Below are 21335 nucleotides of genomic sequence, written 5' to 3' on the forward strand. Positions count from 1 at the left end.
ATGCCTTCTTTTGGAGATAATATTTATGGGACAAATCTCTTGAAGTATACATTCTTTCAAGATACTCTCATACTTGAAAGGCTTTCTTGAACTTCAATATATTTGCATTTATTCTTGTTTCAACGGAAGAAAAAAACCATGAAAGAATTTTGTAATTTTTCATTTCTCATTCTTCATGCCTTTTATTGTATTCTTCAAAAGCTTTTTCTCTCTCTTCACCAAGGTTTTAAAACTCACCGAGTCAACTCATTGACTCAGCTCGGCTCGGCCCTCCAGCGAGTCAACCCGACAAGGCAAACTCGGTTTGCCAAGACTCGGGCTTGACTCGACCTGACTCAGGCTTGACTCGGCCGAGTCATGAGTCATGCTAGACTCGAGCGAGTGCTGGGCACTTTCGCTTGACAAAACTTGCTGGAGGGATCGCTTGGACTCGCGCGAGTCGGGCCGAGTCACGAGTCAAATAGAATCGGACGGTTCATGATAATGGCAATTTTGCAATATTTTTTTCTTTACCTTTTAAGTTTTTAACGAAAACCCTTAAGGTCTTCATTGTTCAACCCTCGATGGAAGAGAGGAGAAGCCGAGAAGGTGTGGTGCGGCTGCAGCTCCAGCGATCCGACGAGAACTCCGGCGTGAACAGCGATGCCGGAAAGGAGTTTCTGACGTGAACAGTAACTCCAACGTGGTTTGCCATCGTGTTTTTTTTTTTTGCGTTTTGTATTTGCAGAGCGAACAGTAACTCTGACGTGAACAGTAACTCCGACGAAGGCACATCGACGGTGAACAGTAAGGCGTCGTCGCAGCTCCGACGCGTCTTCTCCAGCAAAAGCAGTGCATCAGCGAGATTTTCCAACGCCACCAGGTATGTTTTTTCAATTTTTCCCCTTTTGTGTTTCTTTCCGCTGCCGCGAGAATTTCCGACAAGATTTTTGGACGAGATTTGTGAAGGTATGTATGATGTATGCACACGCTAATCAGGTTAGTGGTGTGTACCGTGCACACACGCAAATCTGATTTCTTTTGGTGTGTCACAGTCATACGCACACAATCTAAGTAACGAGTACAGGTTTTTAGGATTCTGATTTGGTTTCGATTTTGGGCAATGGGTACAAATTTTTAGGATTCTGATTTGGTTTCGATTTTGGGTTCTGCATGCATAATTTATTTATTTTTGGCAACAAAGCATGCACTAATGGTTTTTTTTTTGTTGATCATGCTAGTGTTAATAGTAAAAAAAATGATAACTTGCTTAGTAAATCTGTTTGCAAGGTTCAGGTGGACTGAACCTCAATCGATTTGAGGATTCAAGTGGACCAAACCTCAATCGATTTCAGGTTACAGTTCACTGATTTTGTTTGATAGGTTTGGGCTGATCCATAATAAAAATTGGGTTGACCAACTTTCCTTGGTGGGTTTGGACTGCTCTACAACGAAAATCGAGAGTGGCTAGACCAAATAAATCATGGCATTTTTTTAGTTCTTTCAATCATTACTTTGTGCATAATCTACTAATTGTATCTATGTTTTTAACTTTTCAAATTTAACAGTTCTAGATTTATCAAATCATCAAAGAAATGTCAGAAGAAGGATCTTCAAGGACTCCAACAACATTCACTAAAGGAAAGGACCCTGTGTGGGATTTTGGGTTACCTCTTGATAAGAAAAAGAAGAGGGGTACAATGTACTTGGTGTAAAAAACAGATGAGTGGTGGCATTAATAGACTTAAGTATCATCTTGCTGGTATTAAAGGAGAGGTGGAACCATGCGACAAAGTCGAAGAATCTATAAGGAAAAAAAATCGTAAGAATTTGAAGTCATTTAAGGAACACAAATTATATAAGAAAAATATTGTAAATGAGATTGGTTCATTTGTTGAAGTAAATGATAATGATATAGACTTGTGAGATGAAAGTGATGAGTCTACTGAGAAAATATATATAAAAGGAAAAAAATTGATGAATGATACCCAAAAGCATAATCTTGATGCTTTTGTTCAAGTGAAGGCAGGGTCTCCATCAATGAAACAACTTAGAATAAAAGCAGCTTTGGATAGAAAAGCTAGAGATATGTTATGTTCAGCTATTGCAAGATTTTTTTATCATTCAGCCATTCCTTTCAACGCAGCCAATTCTCCTTACTTTACGAAGATGATTGAAGTTTGTTCCTCAGTAGGAATGGGATTGAAGTCGCCTTCTTCATCTGAGATTTCTTGAAGATTATTACAAGAAAAAATTAAAAAAATTGATGATTATTTCAAAGAATACAAGGAGTCTTGAGTTGAAATGGGTTGTTCTATTATATGGTTGGAAAGATGCAACACAAAGGACATTGATAAATTCTTTGGTTCATTGTCCAAGGGGCATTTACTTCTTGAAATCAGTTGATACAACAAGTATCGTGAAGAATCGAGAAAATTTATTAAAATTATTTGATGAAGTGGTGGAAAGAGTAGGTGCAGAGAATGTTATTCAGGTATATCATTTTGTTCTTTTGTAATTTTCTATTGAACATTGATATTTAAAATTTGTCTAGTATGTTAATAATGTTTTGAAATTGAAAAATAGCATATAATCACAGATAATGCAGCCAACTATCAAGCTGGCTGGAAAGATGTTGGAGGATAGGAGGAAAACCATATTTTGGATTCTTTGTGCAGCACATTACATAGATCTCATGCTTGAAGATTTGTCTAAGATAAAAAGCATAGCGGGATGTGTGGAAAAAGGAAAAGGGATCACGAAGTTCATTTACAATCATACTTTTGTTTTGAACCTAATGAGGACTCAATTTTCCAATAAGAAAGAAATTCTAAGACCGGTTACTACAAGATTTGCCACTAATTTTATCATGCTTCAATCTTTGCTAGAACATCAAAGTGGTCTTAGAAAAATGATGGCATCAGATGAATGAAACAATTCAAAATATTCATCATATGCTAAGGGGAAAGAGATGGAGGATATTATATTGAATAGTAATTTTTGGAGAGTCGTATAATCAACTGTTAAAACTATAGAACCCTATGTCACATGAGTGTGGGTGTGGGTGCGGGTGCGGGTGCGGGTGCGAGGGTGTGGCAGGGGCAAAAATGTAAATATACATATAGAGAGAGAGAGAAGGGGGTCGGGGGTTCCCCCGGCGCAGGTCGGGGTCCAGTTTTCTTTTCCTGGTGTGTTTGTTTGAAGACTTGTTACCCACGTTCTGCTTGTTGTGTACTTTGGCTCAACGGGACAAAATTGATGAACCGAAAGGATTGGCAATCTGATCGACCCAGCCTGCTGTGTTCTGCTGACTGTCATGATTCAATCATGTCTGAAACTCCCTGGTCTTGACGAAAAAAAATATAAGCGAAAGGTTTGACGTGGTTTGTTGGAGAGAGAGCCTTCACGAGGCCTACGACGCCACTGCCACGACACTGCCTAGGGTTCTTCAAATTTCATTTTACATATAGTTGCACACATATGACAGCTAAAAGAAATTTATTGGATTTGACATGTAGAAAAGAGAGGTCTACACAAGGCTACGGCTAGAGCACCCATCTCGTCAGGAGAAAAGTGAATACTAATAGCCACCAAGGCTCTACCACCACCATTATCATTTATTATGGAGAGAGAAAATCCTTGATGAAAAAGGATTTGGATGATTGAAGCATAAAGACTTCAAAAGGCTCTTGAATTTTGGTTTTAATTTTTGAGGAAGATGGATCATCATTTCCAAGTTAACAGTATGTTTTCCAACGCTGTGAATTAATTGTTTGGAGGCAGGAATAGCATGGGATGCCAACAAAGCTCATCAGATGTGGACAAAGTGCCCCTTTATAAAACAAGAGGGGCAGCAGCAAGCCGCTGTCAGCAGAATTTTTTTTTTAATTCCGCAACCCATTTCGTAGGGCAAATTTTTAAAAAAAAATCCAAACAAAAATGGACCGAAATGACCCTGGGTGCGGTCAACGCACCCAGGATCGGGTTGACCGCACCCGGTGCAGCACCCGCACCCGCGTCGAGTAGCGTCAATGCGGGTGAGGCACCCTGCTAGCCGAATCCCTGTGACATAGATAGAACCTCTAGTCAAAGTTTTGAGAATGGTCGATGGAGAAGAAAATCCTACAATGGGTTATCTTTATGAAGCTATGGATAGAGCCAAAGAGGCTATAAAAGAAATTCATGACAATGAGAAAAATTATAAACCTTATTGGAAAATATTTGACAATCGTTGGGAAAATCAACTGCATCACCCTCTTCATGCAGCAGCATACTATCTCAATCCCAAATACCACTACACTCCACAATTTTCTAAGGTATGTATTTATTTATATCTTTTTATTAATTATTTTAAATTTTGAATATGAACTTTCTTTTATCAATTATCATTTTAATGTATTTGACTATTTGTACTATTTCATGTAATTCGCAAAGCATCATGAACTAAGGCGTGGTTTAATTAAATGTATTGATAAGTTGGAGCCAAATATTTCAGCTAGAGTAAGAGCATGCAAGCAACTTGAGTTATTTGAAGACGCAAGTGCAGATTTTGGTACTTCTATAGCTATTATGACTAGAGATAAGCACAAGTCAGGTGATCTATCTTCAACATTATTGTTGTGTTGTGCAAAAGAATATTTTTTTAATCAACTTTACATTTTTTTGTGTTTTGGCTTTATGCAGCAATGTGGTGGAAAATGCATGGAATATGTGCCCCCGATCTCCAAAAAATTGTTATTCGTATACTTAGTCAAACATGTTCTTCATCTAGATGTGAACAAAATTGGAGTACCTTTGATTAAATTCACACTAAGAGAAGAAATAGATTAGCTCAAAAGAAACTTAATGACTTAGTATTTGTCCATTATAATTTACGTCTGAGAGAAGCAATTAAAGAGAACACGTCGTGACCCAATTTCTTTGGACAATATATATTTGCAAACACCAATGGATGAATGGGTCATGCAAGAAGGAGTTTTAGATGGAGATGAGGTAAAACCGTAAAAGTTTGTTTGATATTTTAACTTGATTAAAAATTTTTTAATTTAATTTTTTGTCTTTCTCTATTGCATGTTAACTCAAATGTGTCATATTTTATTGAATGAAGGATTTCTTAAAGGACTTGGAGATGGAAGTTAAAAACATTGAATAAGCTAATCTTATTGATGATAAAGGTGGTGATGGAGTTAAAGATGAAGATGCAAGGAAAAATGCAACCACTAGTACTCCAATTCAGCCATTAATTTCTACTTTCAACTCAAGAATTGATTCAAATGAAGTTTCAAATAATAGCACTTCGCCTCTATTTGAGATTTGACTCTTGACTTGAGAATTGAGATATCATATTTTGTAAAAGTGAATGAATTTTGGATGTGTGAAATTTGATTTTGTCATTGTGTTATGATTATTAACTTTATACTTATGAACTTTGTAATTTTTTTATATGGTCATGGGCATTATGCTTTATACTTTATATTTCTTGCTTGTACAGTTGCACTAGATTGTGGTGAATGGTTCACAACTTTACTCAACATCTTTAGCTTATCATGTGATAATTTCTAAATTTTCAATATATTAAGAGTTGATACATAAATTTGCAAAATTGTTGTCACTCATTAAATTTGCAGATTACATATGATACAATACGAGTACAAATTGAAGTGAAAACTGAAAAGCGAAAGTTGATTACTGAGATGCATTGCAGATTGCTCAAGTATGGTTATCTTTACTTTAGTTTTTACTCCTACTCTTGTAAGTTTTTAACTTAACTTTACTTTAAAGCTTGTTTTTATCGAAATATTGAATTATTGTTTTGCTTGGTTGTTCGATTTCTTGATATTAGATGAGTAATTATAAGTTAGATATAGTTTTACTTGATGTTATTTTACTTATTAATCAATTAAACTAGTAATTAAGTCATTCTACAAACCTTTATATGTTTAAATGACAATTTATATATTATTTTTCTTTTAAAATCAAAAGTTAACAAAACTCGGTCTGAGTCACCGAGTTGACCCGCTGAGTCACAAGTCAATAAAGAACGAGTTGAGTCCCAAGTCACGGGTTTTAAAACCTTGCTCTTCACCATCAAGAACCTTTATTTCTCTCTTCTCAACAATGGTGATCTTAGGTTCGGGTTTGGGAACGGTTCCTTTGACATATCCCCAAAGACCTTTCCCTTTAATGTGAGCCTCCATATTATCAGCCCAAACATAGTAGTTGGAGCCATTTAATTTAAAACCAAGTGAAAAATATGACTCTTTTTCACCCATTAAAGAGGAAAAAATGAGGAATTTATACGTACTACAAAAAGACTTTTAAATCTTACTTGTTGTAAAATCCTTCTAAAATATTGAGGGAAGAGAAGTCTCCACTCCAATCACCAAGAAGCCAAAGGCATGCTTTTCGAGGCACTTGCAAACACGAAGAATCACACGATCTTCAATCTTCAACCTTGCTCTGATAACATTTAAAAATATCTCAAAAGAGATAATGTGCAAAATAAGCACCACCTCCACAAAGGGATATGTGCACAAAGGCACAAGAACACTTAGAACAAAATGTACAAAAGGTACAAATAGAGAACACAAATGCTAAAATATAAAGGATCTTTATTGAACAATGGAGAACAATGCTCCAAGCATTGAATACATTTAAGAGGGGGGTTCACCCCTATTTATAATGGAGAAGAGACCTTGGAAGGGGCTCCTACTAGGCGTTGAAGCCCTTCCAACGATTAGAAATCTAACCGTTGGAGGGGTCTAACGTCTAGTGTTGGACCCCCTCCAAAGTGTTGACTAAGTCAACAATAGAAAAAGAAAAAGGAAAAAGGAAAAGAGAAAAGAAAAAAAAAGGAAAGAAAAAAGGGAAAAGAATTACAAACATATTCACTAATGTGAATATGCGTAAAAAGTAAAAAAGATGGAAATACCCTTGGGGGTTACATGAAGTATATATATTTATATATATAACGATAGATACATATATGTATATGTATCTCTCTCTTATATATATATATATATATGTATACAGAAAAGAGATACAATTTAACAGTTTCTGCTCTTTGAGCCTTTGAGAGCTGTTTAGGCATTTGTTGTCTTGAGACTTTGTGATCTTGTGCTTGGCCACCATTTTGTTACATATCTTTCAAAGATCAACAATGTGGGACCATTAACCACTTGAACCACCACCAAACAGACCATAAGTGGGGAAATCACTGTCCTTGTAAGTTCTACAGAAGAACATGGGGCTGGAAGTAGGTATCCAAATCAAGTGTGATACAAGGGACCACTGCTGGCAAAAGGCTAGGCTATAGAAGAATGCCCGAATCGCAGGGCGAAATTCAATCACATCGCAAAGATGGGAAGTTAGACATTTTTCTTTCACTTCCCATGCCACAAAACTAGGTAGTACATAAACTAAATACAAAAAATGCATACCCCAGTTTAATGAAGAAATTGGCATGTAACAACCATTGGGATATAAAGCTATGTCCAAAATGACAAAGAGCAAAGGCATGTTAATGTTATATAGTCTTAACTATGCATCCTTAAACAGTTTCAAAGATTATGAGGAGACCAAGTTCCATTTCATGCTGGACCTAGCTGAAAAGTACATGCTTACATCATTTGATGCCACAACACCACAATTATTCATATAAAAAACAATGATAAAGCAAGTACAGGTTCTCCTACTTGCATAGATTTGTTAGACTTTTTATTAACCCAAAAAGGAAAAAGATCCCTTGAGGTGCTTTTCAGGAAACAAAATTGACTGCACAATCATGGAATTAACTTTATATAAACCGCTTTACTTTCCCAACAACATAAAAATCTGCAGTATGGCAATATGCTCGCAGAAACTTTATTGATCATGTTTACAATTTTTGGACATTGCTGGAATTCTATACTACTTATACTGATATTCATCCAAACTTCGTATAAGATGATAACCAGGTTTGGAGATTTAAGTATGCTCAATATACCTGACTGAAAACGCATTCTCCATTTCACTAAGATGATAGTTAAGCTAAGCTATAAGAGAGCATTATCCATTACTATAAAAAAAATCCTTGTAACAAATTCAAGTTTTACTCATTGTATAGGCCTTCACCAGCTCACATGCATGTTAGCTGGAACAATTTTGAGGAAAACCTGCACGGGGTGAAAGCAGGTGACATTTAATTGTCCAACTTGCACTTTACCAACACATGAATGTCACAACTTCCCAGACATAAACATTAGCCCACCTTCCAGCAGTTCCAAGACAGTTCTTCCCATGCACACCACAAAGTTACTACTTGAATGATTCAAGTCCACATCCTGCATACCACAGGTCCCCTATTAGTCCGCTTTTGTCTCCTTGTCAAACTACTGCATAAGCTGAAGATATAAAAGCCTCATCTCTGGCTATCCAATTATTGCATGCAATTCAGCAGTAGTCTTGACTCTTGATTCTTAACAGCCATTAGCGATATAGTGTTTCTCATTCTAGCCGAATCAAAATTCTCTTCAAATTGTTGTGGTCTACAGATTTCTCGAGTTACAAACATTAGAGACCTGTTGACTTTCCTATGGGAAACAATTTCTAGTCCACTAGTGTGACAACTGACAACCAAGACACTGCATCTTTACCACTATATTCCAGTCATACTGGTTGGACCATGCATGTTCAAACTCAATCAACAGTTCATATAAAAAAAAATTGAAGAAATGGGAATAAAATATCAACTCATAGGCACTGCAGAATAGAAAGACAAAATGTACACTCAGCAATGAGGCATATAGTTAGATTCAACATTTGTTGAAATGCAGTTGACCATCTCCCAAAACCAAATAATAAGTTAAGCATGTTTCTTTCATACGGGTGAATGAATGGTTCACATGACCTAACTATTCTTTGTCTAATATGTAACTTTTAATCATGACCGTACTGGGCATCAGAACCAACCTATAATTCTATAAACATTCTTATGCAGTTAGCTCATTTCTTTTTCTTATTCACATTTATTTCAACATATCTATAAAATATGCATCTGTTTCTCAGTATGTTCCGTGAAACGGTGGACACCTTTTCCACCTACAATCTCAGCTTCAAAATCCTGGTGTAGGAAGACTGGAAGACAAAAGCTAAAACAACTAAGAAATGATATAATAACATGAAGCTTAAAATTCCATAACCAGGTTGGCCTTAACAGAGAATTTTTTATTATCCAATGTAAACAGCAACACGTTGATATATAGAAAGGCTAGAACGAAAGGAGTAGTTTAACCAAGATTGGTAGACAATATAGGCATAGAAAACATATGAAAATTTAGTTATAAGTGAAACATATAGCTCCAAAATACATATGTTAGCTTTATTTCTACATGTATTATCACCATAGTCACCTATAGAGTTTAAGGTATTTTCTCAGATAGATTTTCAAAAGTTGGTTTTTCTCTGAAAAATCTAGGGAGTTTAAAAAATGAAAAAGTATAAATGATAACTAAAATATAAGAAAATAATAGTCTTGCATTATTTTCCTTGAAAAAAATATAGAGAAACAAGTTTTAAAATGTTTCAAAATACAAAAGACACAAAAATAGAAAATGTAAGCTTACAATATAAAAAAATGAGTTTTCCAAAAATATCGTGATATTATCACCATATTTTTAAAATATCACTATATATTGCTAATAATATTGGCTGACCTTAAATCACTGATATTATTGTATCAGTTACATAAAATTTAAATAGGTTTGTCTGCCAACTTATGCAAAAGATACTTGCAGATAGGAATCTAAGTGTGATGTTATGATGTTATGATGTTATACGCAACCCTGCAACTACAGTCAGCTCTGCAGCATATCCAGCTAATCAACATAGAGTGTATATATCTTTTTAAGTTTTTTATATGGGGTGCTGAGATGAAGGCACCGGATCAAACTCATATGTGGGCCACATAAGGCAGGATGGTCGTGGGGCCCCACCCGAGGTTTTCCTCGCTTTGGCAAGGGTTCCTCATCATCAAATGTGTATATATATATATATATATATATATATATATATTAACTGAAAATTGAAGCTATTTTCCTCTGACAGAGAAGAATTTGATCATCTCCAAGATGGATTGCTTACAACCTGCAAGCTGTTTGATAGAAGATATTGCATATATTAAAACTACTGAGACCTCGAACCTTCCACATATGTCAAAACTACTGAGACCTCAAACCTTCCACATGTGAAGCTTAATCCAGGAGGGTTAACCAATAATAAACATGAACTTTTTTGTCGTACAGCACAGAATCTTTACATATCCAAAAACAAAATGTTACCGTATTTTGCACAGAAATCCAAATGCAACATTGGATATTGTTGAAGAAAAAAATAGAAATATACAAGAGAAAGAGCCAAACATGGATATGGTATTTTTGTCAACAAACAACATTTTATGTTATAATCAGCTACCTAGTTTCTTGATAATTACTCTGTAACAATCAAAGTACAATTTATACTCCACAAGGGCTTGCCTCAACTACTGCTACCATTGCAAAGCATAAACAAATACTTTATAAGATTGTTTAGCAAGAATCCAAACAGTATCCAGCAACCCCTTGTCACGGTCATGAACATAGATAACGGTCGAAGAATCCTGACTGCAGGAACATGAGAATGAGTGTCAAACATCAAGATTTCAAACAGGTATTGGTCATTTAATGAATGCATCTTTCTACTGTTTCAGTTTTTCTCACAAATTCGAACAAGCTTAAGACTGCATGACAGCGACATGCATGCTCGAATAAAGAACCTCCATGAAAAACGAGAAAAAACAAGGAGAGGATGTTATTGGCTAAAACATCTATTTCAAACTACAATATCAATATCCAAACCACCAAAAATCCAACAAAACGTACAATAAGATCGAGAAGCCAAAAATTAATATCTAAAACACGTTCAGATTAGTTAACAGCCTCAACAAACAAGATATATACCATCATTTTTTTACATCCTTGGGTGAGAAATGAAGGAAACGTCGTAAATAATATAAAAACAACACGAAGGAAAATTCAATGCGTTCAAATCAACAATCATGTATCAAAAGCAAAAAAAATCAAAAGAACGAACCAAAAACGAGGGAGAGACACGGATCTTTACCGTCGAAATGGCGATCTCCCTCTCAAGACGCCGAAATCCCTCCAGATCTGTACCAGCGGCACGAGAAACACCAGAAATTTCTGGGGAAGAAGCAGAGAACGCATCGATGGATAGAAACAAACCAGATCAAAACGAAACCAAAAGAAGAGGAGGAAATAGAGAATAAAAGAAGAGGAAATATCAAATCCTTACCCCAAATCCGGTTCGCTCCCTCCTTCTTCCCTTAGGGGCGTCCGATTCAGAGGCGAGAATGACGGATCTCGCCTCCTTTACGCTGTTCTGAGGATCGAAAAGGGAGACGCGCGTTACAGAAGAGAGAGAGAGGGAGATACATGTACAGCGGACCCTCAAATGACTAAAATGGCTCTGGGGCAAACGTGGACGTTCAAGGCGCAGAAGGGCCAAAATAGGAAGGGTGTTGTCCACATTTCAACGAGGGTCGGGCTTTTCCCTTCTGTTTGCGCTGCCTCCTAAAAATGGCTGCTGAGTCCGTCGGTGGTTAAATTTTGAGCGTTATTTGCGCCTCGTTACTCTTTAAGACAGGCCGTGATGAAGGTTTGTTGGTGGGTCAACCGGTCGGATCCAAATGGATCTCTGACCTGAATGAAATGTAATATTGATCTTGGCTAGATATGGATCCAGATTTGATTGGAGGTGTACGTGCAGGTGTCTGCATATCATATGGGCAGTCTTGTGGAACTGGATCTAAGTGATACCGGGTTGGACCTTGGACTCACTTGAACATTATTTTATATGGCTTGGACTTACTGGATGTTTGGTTTTGAGATGTTGGTTATTGATCAGATCTAGTCGCCTAGTAGGTAGAAGTAGAATCCAAAACTTCATTGGGTTTCATGGAGCAATAGGCTGGCCCACCATTTTGACCAAGTTGAGCCGGACCATTGACAGATCATAGTTGGTTCAAATGGACTGGGACAGCACTCAATGTCCTAGCAGAAGGTCAACTCAAATAGGCCAAGTCACGTATAGTCGACGAGCTGCTTGCCCTTTTGTATGGCTCAGACCACCGAGCAGACTTGGCCTGGTCCAACTCTACGAGCCTAAAAAAGGCCATCGGGAAATCTAGTGGTGTTCTATACAGTTGTGTAAAGGCTCTTTGTTGTGGGCCAAGGCACGATAGCTAGCCTAATCGTGCAACCCGATATATTCGTCAGGATCATCGCAGCGCAACAGAAAGACCCTCAGCTTGAGAAACTGAAGGTCCTTACTCAAGTGAGCGGTGCTTCTTCCAACCTTAAAGAGGATAGAGGTATTCGTATGAACGATAGAATTTCAATACCTAATGATCCCGACTTGATGCATGAGCTCCTTTACAAGGCTCATAAATCTTGATATATCATTCACCTGATAGTACCAAGATGTTCAAAGAACTTCAGAAGCGGTATTGGTAGAATGACACGAAGAAAGATATTACATTGTATGTTTCAAAGTGTCTAACTTGCCAACAAGTCAAGGTCGAGTATCAAAGACTTGGTAGTCTATTACAGCCTATTGAGATTCTACACTGAAAATTGGAGGACATCATTATAGATTTTATTGTGGGGCTACCCAAGACTAATCGTTCGCACGATGTCATTTGAGTAATCGTAGGTAGATTGACCAAGTTAACTCATTTATTGCTAATTTGTGTTACTTTGACCCCTGAGAGTCTTGTGGGTCTTCACATTAAGGAAATGGTTCAATTGTATGGTGTGTTTGTCTCTATCATATCTGATCATAACATTCATTTTACTTCACAATTTTGGGGTCAGTTTTAGCAAGCTTTGCATACAGAGTTGAAATTCATCATAACTTTTTACCCTCAGACGAATTATTAGACTAAGAGGATCATTCAGACCCTTGAGGATATGCTTTGATCTTATGCCTTAGATTTAAAAAGCGACTGGGATAGTCACTTGATTATCGGGGAGTTCGCATATAACAATAATTATCATGTGATCATTGACATGGAACCATACAAGGCACTCTATGGGAGGCCATGAAGATCGTATATTTATTGGGACGATGTTGGCAATCGTAGTGTAGATTTACCCATGGCAGTTCAACACTGTACTTATCAGATTCGAGTTATTCATGATCGTTTGTGCACGGCTTTGTGTTTATAAAGATTTCTCCTACCAAGAGTGTATTTTATTTTGGCAACAAGGGTAAACTCAGTCTGAGGTATGTTAGTCCTTTTAAGTTCTTGAAAGATATTAGAAAGACAGCTGATCGCATGGAGTTACCACCTTAGTACTCACGGATTCATAATGTATTTCACGTATCCATGTTGAGAAAGTATATTCACGACCCTTCTTATATCATTCAGTACGAGGATGTAAATACTCAAGAGGATTTGTCTATTATCGAAAAGTTGATTTGAATTATTGACAGAAAAGAGCAGGTTCTGCGAACCAGAACCATTCTCTTTGTCAAAGTGTTATGGCAGCATCACGATACTGAGAAGTGTACGTGGGAACCCAAAGCAGTTATGCAAGATAAGTACCCACAGTTATTTGTATCCGAGTGAAAATTTTGAAGATGATTTTTTTGTACGGGGACTAGGATATAAAACCTATAGTTTTTTAGGATTATAAATAAATAAAGAAAGAAAACATGCTTATTCCCAAGTTGTAAATGTGTTTTTAGTGCTTAAATTCTATTTATTGGTATTTTACATATTCTATTGCTCATTTTTGGCCAATAAGGGCATAATTGGTATTTTTAAATTGTTTTTTGACAAATAACTATTTAAAATATTTACTTCATATTAAAAATTAGATATTTTAGTGAGTTATGATTTGTCAAGGTATTTTCACATTGTTTTGAACTTAACTAGATATATTTTAGAAGTTTTGGAAAGAAATTCTATTAAATGGGTATTTTGGTCATAAATAAGTTAAGTAGAGTATTTTAATCGAATATTTTATATTAATTTAGGACTATTTAGAGTTAGAATAGTTATTTTTGTTTCAGCAAAATGAAAAAAAAAATGGGAAGATAAATGGATTTTTCGTTTGGACCCCAAGTCCATATAGGTTTGAACCCAAATGGGTCAACCAAAATTGGGTTTTACAGAATTTTTAATAATGGAAGAGAATTAGATTATCTTATTTTTTATCTATAAATACTATATGTAGGTTATACGATTTTTAATTTTATTTTAGTGTTTTTGGTGCATAACCCAATTTAGGGTTTTATATCGTTTTGGATCCAAACCGAATCCAATTTGGACTTGGTTTGAATAGGCGCACCAAGGAGCATTTTTTTGGGTAGGTGGGGCCCACTAGGGCACTCGACCTCCCTTATATCTCCTTTATTTTCTTAAATGGTCGACACACCATTCATTCCCTGCTTTCTTTTGGGTTTTGAGAAGAACTATTTTCTTCTTCTTTCTCCTCTAGTTGGTTGCTTTGGGATTTGTGCCACTAGATTTTTGGAGATTTGCACCACTCTCCACCCCCATTAGTGCAGAGGTGAGTTCTTCCCCTTCCTATTATTCTTCTTCTTTGATTCTTCCCTTTTTTTTAGTTTTCTCCCTTGTTGATTTCCCTAAAGAGAGCTTTCTTGAAATTTGTGTCATCTCCAGCTAGATTTCATGGGATTTACACTAGATTTTTGGGAGATTTGTGTCATCTTCAGCCGCCATTGATGCTCAAGTGAGCAACTCTCCCTCATCTCCTTCTTACCGATTTCCCTCTCTTTGTGAGCATTTTATCCCTAGTCAATTTTCTCTATTTGATGTTCTAGGGATTTATGCTTGATTCCCAACATTGGAGATTGTGCTCTGCAATTTGACGTCATCTCCGTCAGCAGCACCAACATAGAATTCCTTCTCTACATTTTTGTTTTCGATTCCACCTTGTTTTAGATCAAAATTTTCAAGGAAATCGAGATTCCTATTTGGGATTGCGCATTGGAAAATGTGCTAGAGAATTACAACTACCTGGATTTGTGTGCAGAATAGAGGAGATGCTCAACACAGTTGATCAGTCTAGCTTTCGTTGTTTTTGGTATTGCTTGGATCGATTCTTGTGAAATTGACACCTGATTTGCGTGTTGTGTTAGTTTTTTGTGCAAAAAGATATTCTGACACCTTATCGTTGTTTGTGCAACATTATAGTGCTCTCCAACATTAAGAGAATGTCTAGCTAAACCCATTTATTGTATTTTTACTTGGTGTTGTACGCGTACACCAAGTGTTTAGTGAATTGACAAAGAGGCAATTCGGTGCAGAGTTCGTTAAACCCCTTAGATTTTCAGGTTTCGCTATACTTATATTTTGGATCTACGAAGGTAGGATCCCTAAATCGAACTTGATGAATTTGTAATTAGGTCATTTGGTAGCAATCTAGTGTGTTTTACTGTTATATTTAATGAATTGTGTAGTGTAGTATCATGTTTAGCGAATAGGTTCTTGAAATGTCTAATTAGTTGATTATGTCATAAATTAATTGTTTAATATAAGCATACAATTAACATGATTATATTAAATTATTTAATTTTGTATTACATGTCTATAATTTTAGAAATGTAGTTTATGCATTTAGAATTGTGTTGCACGCTAAGTGTTTAGTAAAATGCTCAAGAGAGCAAAGTTTCCCAATTTAGAAGCAATTTTGAATGAGATTTCAAATTAGTTTTTAAATATTGATCATGTTTATTTAAAACTACATGTTGAAGAGTTTTATTTTATAATTTTATCATGGTTATGAATTTATATAAAAGTGTTATAAAAATGCATGTGAGCGAACATGATTCTGTATAGTTAACCATGTTAATATGTGCATTGTAAGTGCAATTTCTGCACTTGCTCATGCATTGTTTATGTTCGCATATTGAAAGTGCTTAGAAGCATATATAAATTCAAAATAGAATTTTATAAATGCTTAAATGTATATATCATATGAATATACAAATTGTCATGCAAATACTGCAAATAAATAATATTTAATGCTAAGTATCACATGTGACTAAAAAAGCCAAAGCGCATAAAAAATGCAACACAATGTGGAAATTGGGTAAATACTCATGGTAAGTAAAATTGATGCAAAAGCATCACATAAATAAAAATTTATTGTTCGGAGATCATGATGAGCATGATTTGAATGTATGAGAATGGAAGTGTTATTATGTTGTGGTTCAGGAGATCATGATTGACATGATTTTAGATAGCGAAATATGAAGTGCCTTTACAGGTACATGTATGCATATGCTCGAGTGAATGGAATATTGCGTGATTGATATGAATGCATAGATAAATAGAATGTTTGTGCAAATATTGCATGTGAAGTATGTCATATATGTAATGAATATATCATGCATTTAAATTTGAATTGAATGATTCATGCATAGGGGCATGAATGAATCACCATACATCAAAGCATATTTGAATGAGTCATGCATATGAGCATAGACTGTTTAGTCATGCATGAGGGCATAAACTATTGAATCATGCATGAGAGCATAAGAGACTTATCTTGTGAGACAATGATATTGGAATGTGACCTAGGACTTGATAATGAAGATAACCTTGGGACCACGAGTCCTATTGAGGTGCTAGTAAAATCGGGCTCTCAGAGATGGCTATGTCTGTCCCAATCTTATATTTTCGTTGAAGAAAAAAAAGTGGTACAAACCTTATGGAGCATTTTGAGTGTTGAAGGACTACGTGTGCCTTGTTTCCGCCCCACAGAGGTTGAAAGGACATGCCTACCTAGGGGATCCACAGGGTAGGGCTAAAAAAACTTTGCAAAGTAAATGAAGACATTTTCATTTGTTTTTAGCCCTTGCGGCATACACGGGCATAGACCAGTATGAAGACTCCATGTTCATTTCTCAATCGATGCATTACAGGATTAACTGCTTGGGATAAACTGAGTTAAGCCATAATAGAGAAAAATAAAATACATAAATTAATAACTACACCTATATTTATTATTATTTTTTTGCTATACCCTCTTTTGTTTCAAATGAGTCTGAATAATCAAGAGAAATAATGTGTTAGATTTATATAATCACTGCTATCATGTGTATAAACATATAGATGTAGACATGTGGAGTTTGTTAATATTTACATATGTTATTTCATATGAGTATGCATGCGAATGAAACAAATATGTTTAGGGTCATGTGATTGACCTATTTATTCAAGGCATAGACTTAATTGTTGCACAAGAGATGCATGTGTTTGTGAGACACACGAGAAAAGTCAAGAGAAAAGGTCTATTCCCCAAACATTTGAATGCAAAAGTATATTAATGGTCCTAAGAACGAACCTAATGATTGTATAAATGTATAAATGCATATCATAGTCATGAGGTAGACATGTGTATGCTCTTTTTGAAAAAAAAATGTGAATGCTTTCATTTTTATAGACTGATATGTCTTAATTATTTGAAAAATATGCATGTATAAAGCACATTTGAATGGTTGAATGAGATTTCAACTAGTTTGTTATATGCAACTTTATGAATGCATATGATATGTTTGAGAAAGACTTTTATATCCTGACTTAATTGAAAAATATATGCGTGTGTTTCATGCTAGACATGGTCAAATGAGATTTAACCTAATTACATTGTGACATTATATGTGAACTGCTTGATGATCATTGATTTATGAATAAATGCCATGGATGTCAATGAATGAATGAATAAATGTCATAGATATGAATGAATGAATGTTATGTACATGATTGTAGTTGTGGATTTTCTTTAACCATCATTTTATAAATGATGGGAATCACACTTCGGTTGTACCATTACAAACTTGATTGATGTTCTTCAAGTTTAATTTTTGGGTTTTCTACTAGCATATTATTAATGCCCTACAATATTAAAGATATTATCTTGAATGGACTAGGCGAAGGTCGAGCTGATGCAAACTCGAAAGAATTCTCTTACTTATTACGATCCTTGGAGGATTTAAAATTTGTTTACATTTTAAAGAGTTGTAAAATATTAAACTTTACTGTTCTGGATCATTACTCTTCTAAGACTTGTAAATAATATGGAATGAGATTTTCTTATGGATGTTTTCATTTCTTTTATATAATAATTGTGAATATGATTGCAAACCTCAAAATTTTATGTAATTCCTTACCTAACTTAGCCCTTAAATAAATTTCATCTTCCTCATTTTTATATGTGATTTTTCTTAGAGTAATAACTTCAATCAGGTTGTGTCTAAAGTTGATCTTCGCATTATATCTGACACTGGGAAGCTAATATCCGCTCGTGTTTGCACTCAGGCAGGCCATTCAAAATTTGGAACGGTTAGAATGTGGTCGTAGCTGACCTCATTGACACATTACTCTGGGTAGTCATGTAAAACTTTGCAACAAATATTTTTTTTTTAAATTTTCTAAAAATTTTGGGGTTTTGAAAAGGTTTTAAAAAGTTGATTTGTTTAGAGATGTTATGTCTGATCTTAACCTATATATAAATATATAGATTAGTTGCACATAATTTACCAAAATTTTATGACATTTATAATTTTGCATTAAAAAAACATATATGTGACGCATCCTATCAACTAAAGTATGTTAAGTACATCTATAAGGTCTACATGTAATATACCAAGATTTCATAACTTGATCTACATTTAAAGAGCAAGATCCAATGTATGATTTCTATCAATTAAAGTATGTCAAGTACGTCTACAAGATCCCATTGATAAGATCTGGTGTGCACTCACGGGGCAATAGTTTCTACTAGGTGAGAGTAGGTGCATGCATGCGTTTGTATCTATATAAGAATGTGTTTGCTAGGACTCTTTTTCATCATCACTTAAAAACTTATAATTTAGGCGTGTTTTACTTTATCTAAACTAGTAGATGTTTTTATCTTTACTTATTAATACCATGATTTGGTTCAAATTAGTTAATTGAAGAAACTTGAATATTTTATTTAGTTTTAATGTGGTGTCAGCTTGCATTTTTTCTTGAAAATACATTTGAGCATTAAGTACATTGATTCTAATACACGTTTTATCCTGAGCCAACTGTGGCCCGCCCGCACACACACATATATATAGAGTGATACCTACGTGACTCTGCTGAGCGCTCAGCGTCTTTTCAGATAAAAAAAACGCTGAAACGGCATAAAAATGCCAAAAACTGGCTTTCGCTCTTAGAGAGCCACTAAAGGTCCCAATTCCAGCACTCAGAACCATCGCTAAATTTCTTTTAAAAAGGATGGGCGTCCTTTATAGGCTGTTGCAGCGGTTTTGAGCGCCGCTAATTTCTAAAAAAAATATGAAAACTCTCTTTTCAGCATTTTTCCCCATTTTTACGCCAGCCGTCCATTACGCCCTGCGCTGGATGTTCAGGGTGATTATGTAGCTAGCTATGCACCTCAGGGCTGTACAGCTACCACTTTATATATATATATATATATATATATATATATATATATATATATATATATATATATATATATATATATATAAAGAGAGGGAGAGAATTTTAGTGCATTGAGAGCATCGATTTTTTGAAACGTTGGAAATTTACATGACCCAAAATCTGTTAGATTTAATAAAAAACAATAAAAATATAAAAAGTATTGATTTTATGTTTAAATAAACAAATGTTCTCTCATTTACTATAATGTCAAAGGGCTTTGTGGCTAAGTTGTGAAAGTAATAATTATTTGAATGCTTACTTTGATGCATTAATATGCCCTTTTTTAGACCATAGATGTAATCTATAAGTTTTGTTTAGTAGGAACCTGGATAACCGAAATGTGAACTGTATACAGGTTTTTCTGGTGATCCAAAATCAATGGCTGCGAAGGTACTAGTTTTTCTAACTCATAAAAACATGTTTTTTGTCCAAAAAAACATGATCCAAGAATCAATTCTCACTAAATCAAGCATGCTAAACACATCTAATGGTTCAGATTTATCATAAAACACTTCAAAACTGCGAGGCACAACAAGGCAGAATGAGAAATGGGATCTAATATGGTCAGTTCTAAGAACAAGAACTGGGACCTAATATGTTCAGTTTCATATATATATATATATATATATATATATATATATATATATATATATATATATATATATAGAGAGAGAGAGAGAGAGAGAGAGAGAGAGAGAGAGAGAGAGAGAGAGAGAGCATAGGTGCTTGCAATATGTGCTTGATGATTTTTTCAGTATTTTTTTTTTAAATTTTGACCGTACAGATGTGATCTATATACTTGATTTTATAGGGATCAGCTCTTGAAGTGGTCAATTTTGATACATGGGTGGGTTTTTATAAGGTTCAAAAAATCAATGGTTCAAAATCTTTGTAAAATTTTTGAGGCTGTAAATATCATTTTTTCATAGAAAACACATGATCCAAGTGTAGATTCCTTGTAAATCGACCATGCTCAACACATTTATGGGGTCAGAATTGCAAAAAAAAATACCGAAACAGTAGAAAAACAGCTCCTTCTGCCCCCTCAAAAGTCATAGTTTTTGGCATTTTTTATCACATCTAAGACCATAGATGTGATCTATAGGTTTTTTTGTGGGAACCGGCTTTTGGATCATACAATTTTTTCTAGTGAGCCAAAATCAATGGTGATGAAGGTGCCAGTTATTTTTGACTCATAAAAACACGTTTGTCGTTGAAAAAACATTGTCCAAGAGTCATTTTCCACTAAATCGACAATGCTAAAGACATTTAATGGTTCAAATCTATCATCAAACACTTCAAAACTATGGAACAATATGAGAAATAAGACCTAATATGTTCGGTTCTTTTATATATATATATATAGTCTGTAGAAATATGAGAACTAAAAATATGGGCATTTCCAACACTTTTTTTGCAAATCCAACATGTGGATTTTCTTGACAGTGAATTTGATAGGAATCAACCATTGGATCGTGTATTTTCGATGGAAAAAATGTAATTTTTGAATGCTTGAATATTTATGAAGATTATGACCCATTGATTTTAAAGCCTTAAAAAATCTCATTTATGCATCAAAATGGGATGATTCAAAAGTGGGTTCTTATAAAACCAAACATGTAAATCACATCTGTATGGTTAGATTCAATAGAAAAAAAAAATCCATGAAAATCATGGTTCATACATTAGTTTTTATATTTTCAGATCTCATATTCTAGTGACTATATATATATATATATATATATATATATATATATATATATATATATATATATATATATATATATATATATATATATATATATATAAAAGTTAC

At 34.8% G+C, this 21335-nt stretch overlaps 1 protein-coding gene across 1 annotated transcript in view; it reads right to left on the reverse strand.

Moving 5' to 3' along the window:
• Positions 1–11463, reverse strand: part of LOC149820172 (proton pump-interactor 1-like) — a 38563-nt gene extending 27100 nt beyond the window's left edge. The window contains exons 1-2 of the mRNA XM_089983843.1: positions 11308–11463; positions 11116–11195 (exon numbers count right to left, since the gene is read on the reverse strand). The gene's annotated coding sequence lies outside the window, so the exon portion shown is untranslated. The remainder of the gene's footprint in view (positions 1–11115; positions 11196–11307) is intronic.
• Positions 11464–21335: the final 9872 nt, after the last annotated feature.

The sequence above is a fragment of the Nuphar pumila genome, chromosome 12 (assembly GCF_984573655.1).
Source record: "Nuphar pumila chromosome 12, dmNupPumi1.hap1.1, whole genome shotgun sequence".
In the NCBI taxonomy this organism is placed as follows: domain Eukaryota; kingdom Viridiplantae; phylum Streptophyta; class Magnoliopsida; order Nymphaeales; family Nymphaeaceae; genus Nuphar; species Nuphar pumila.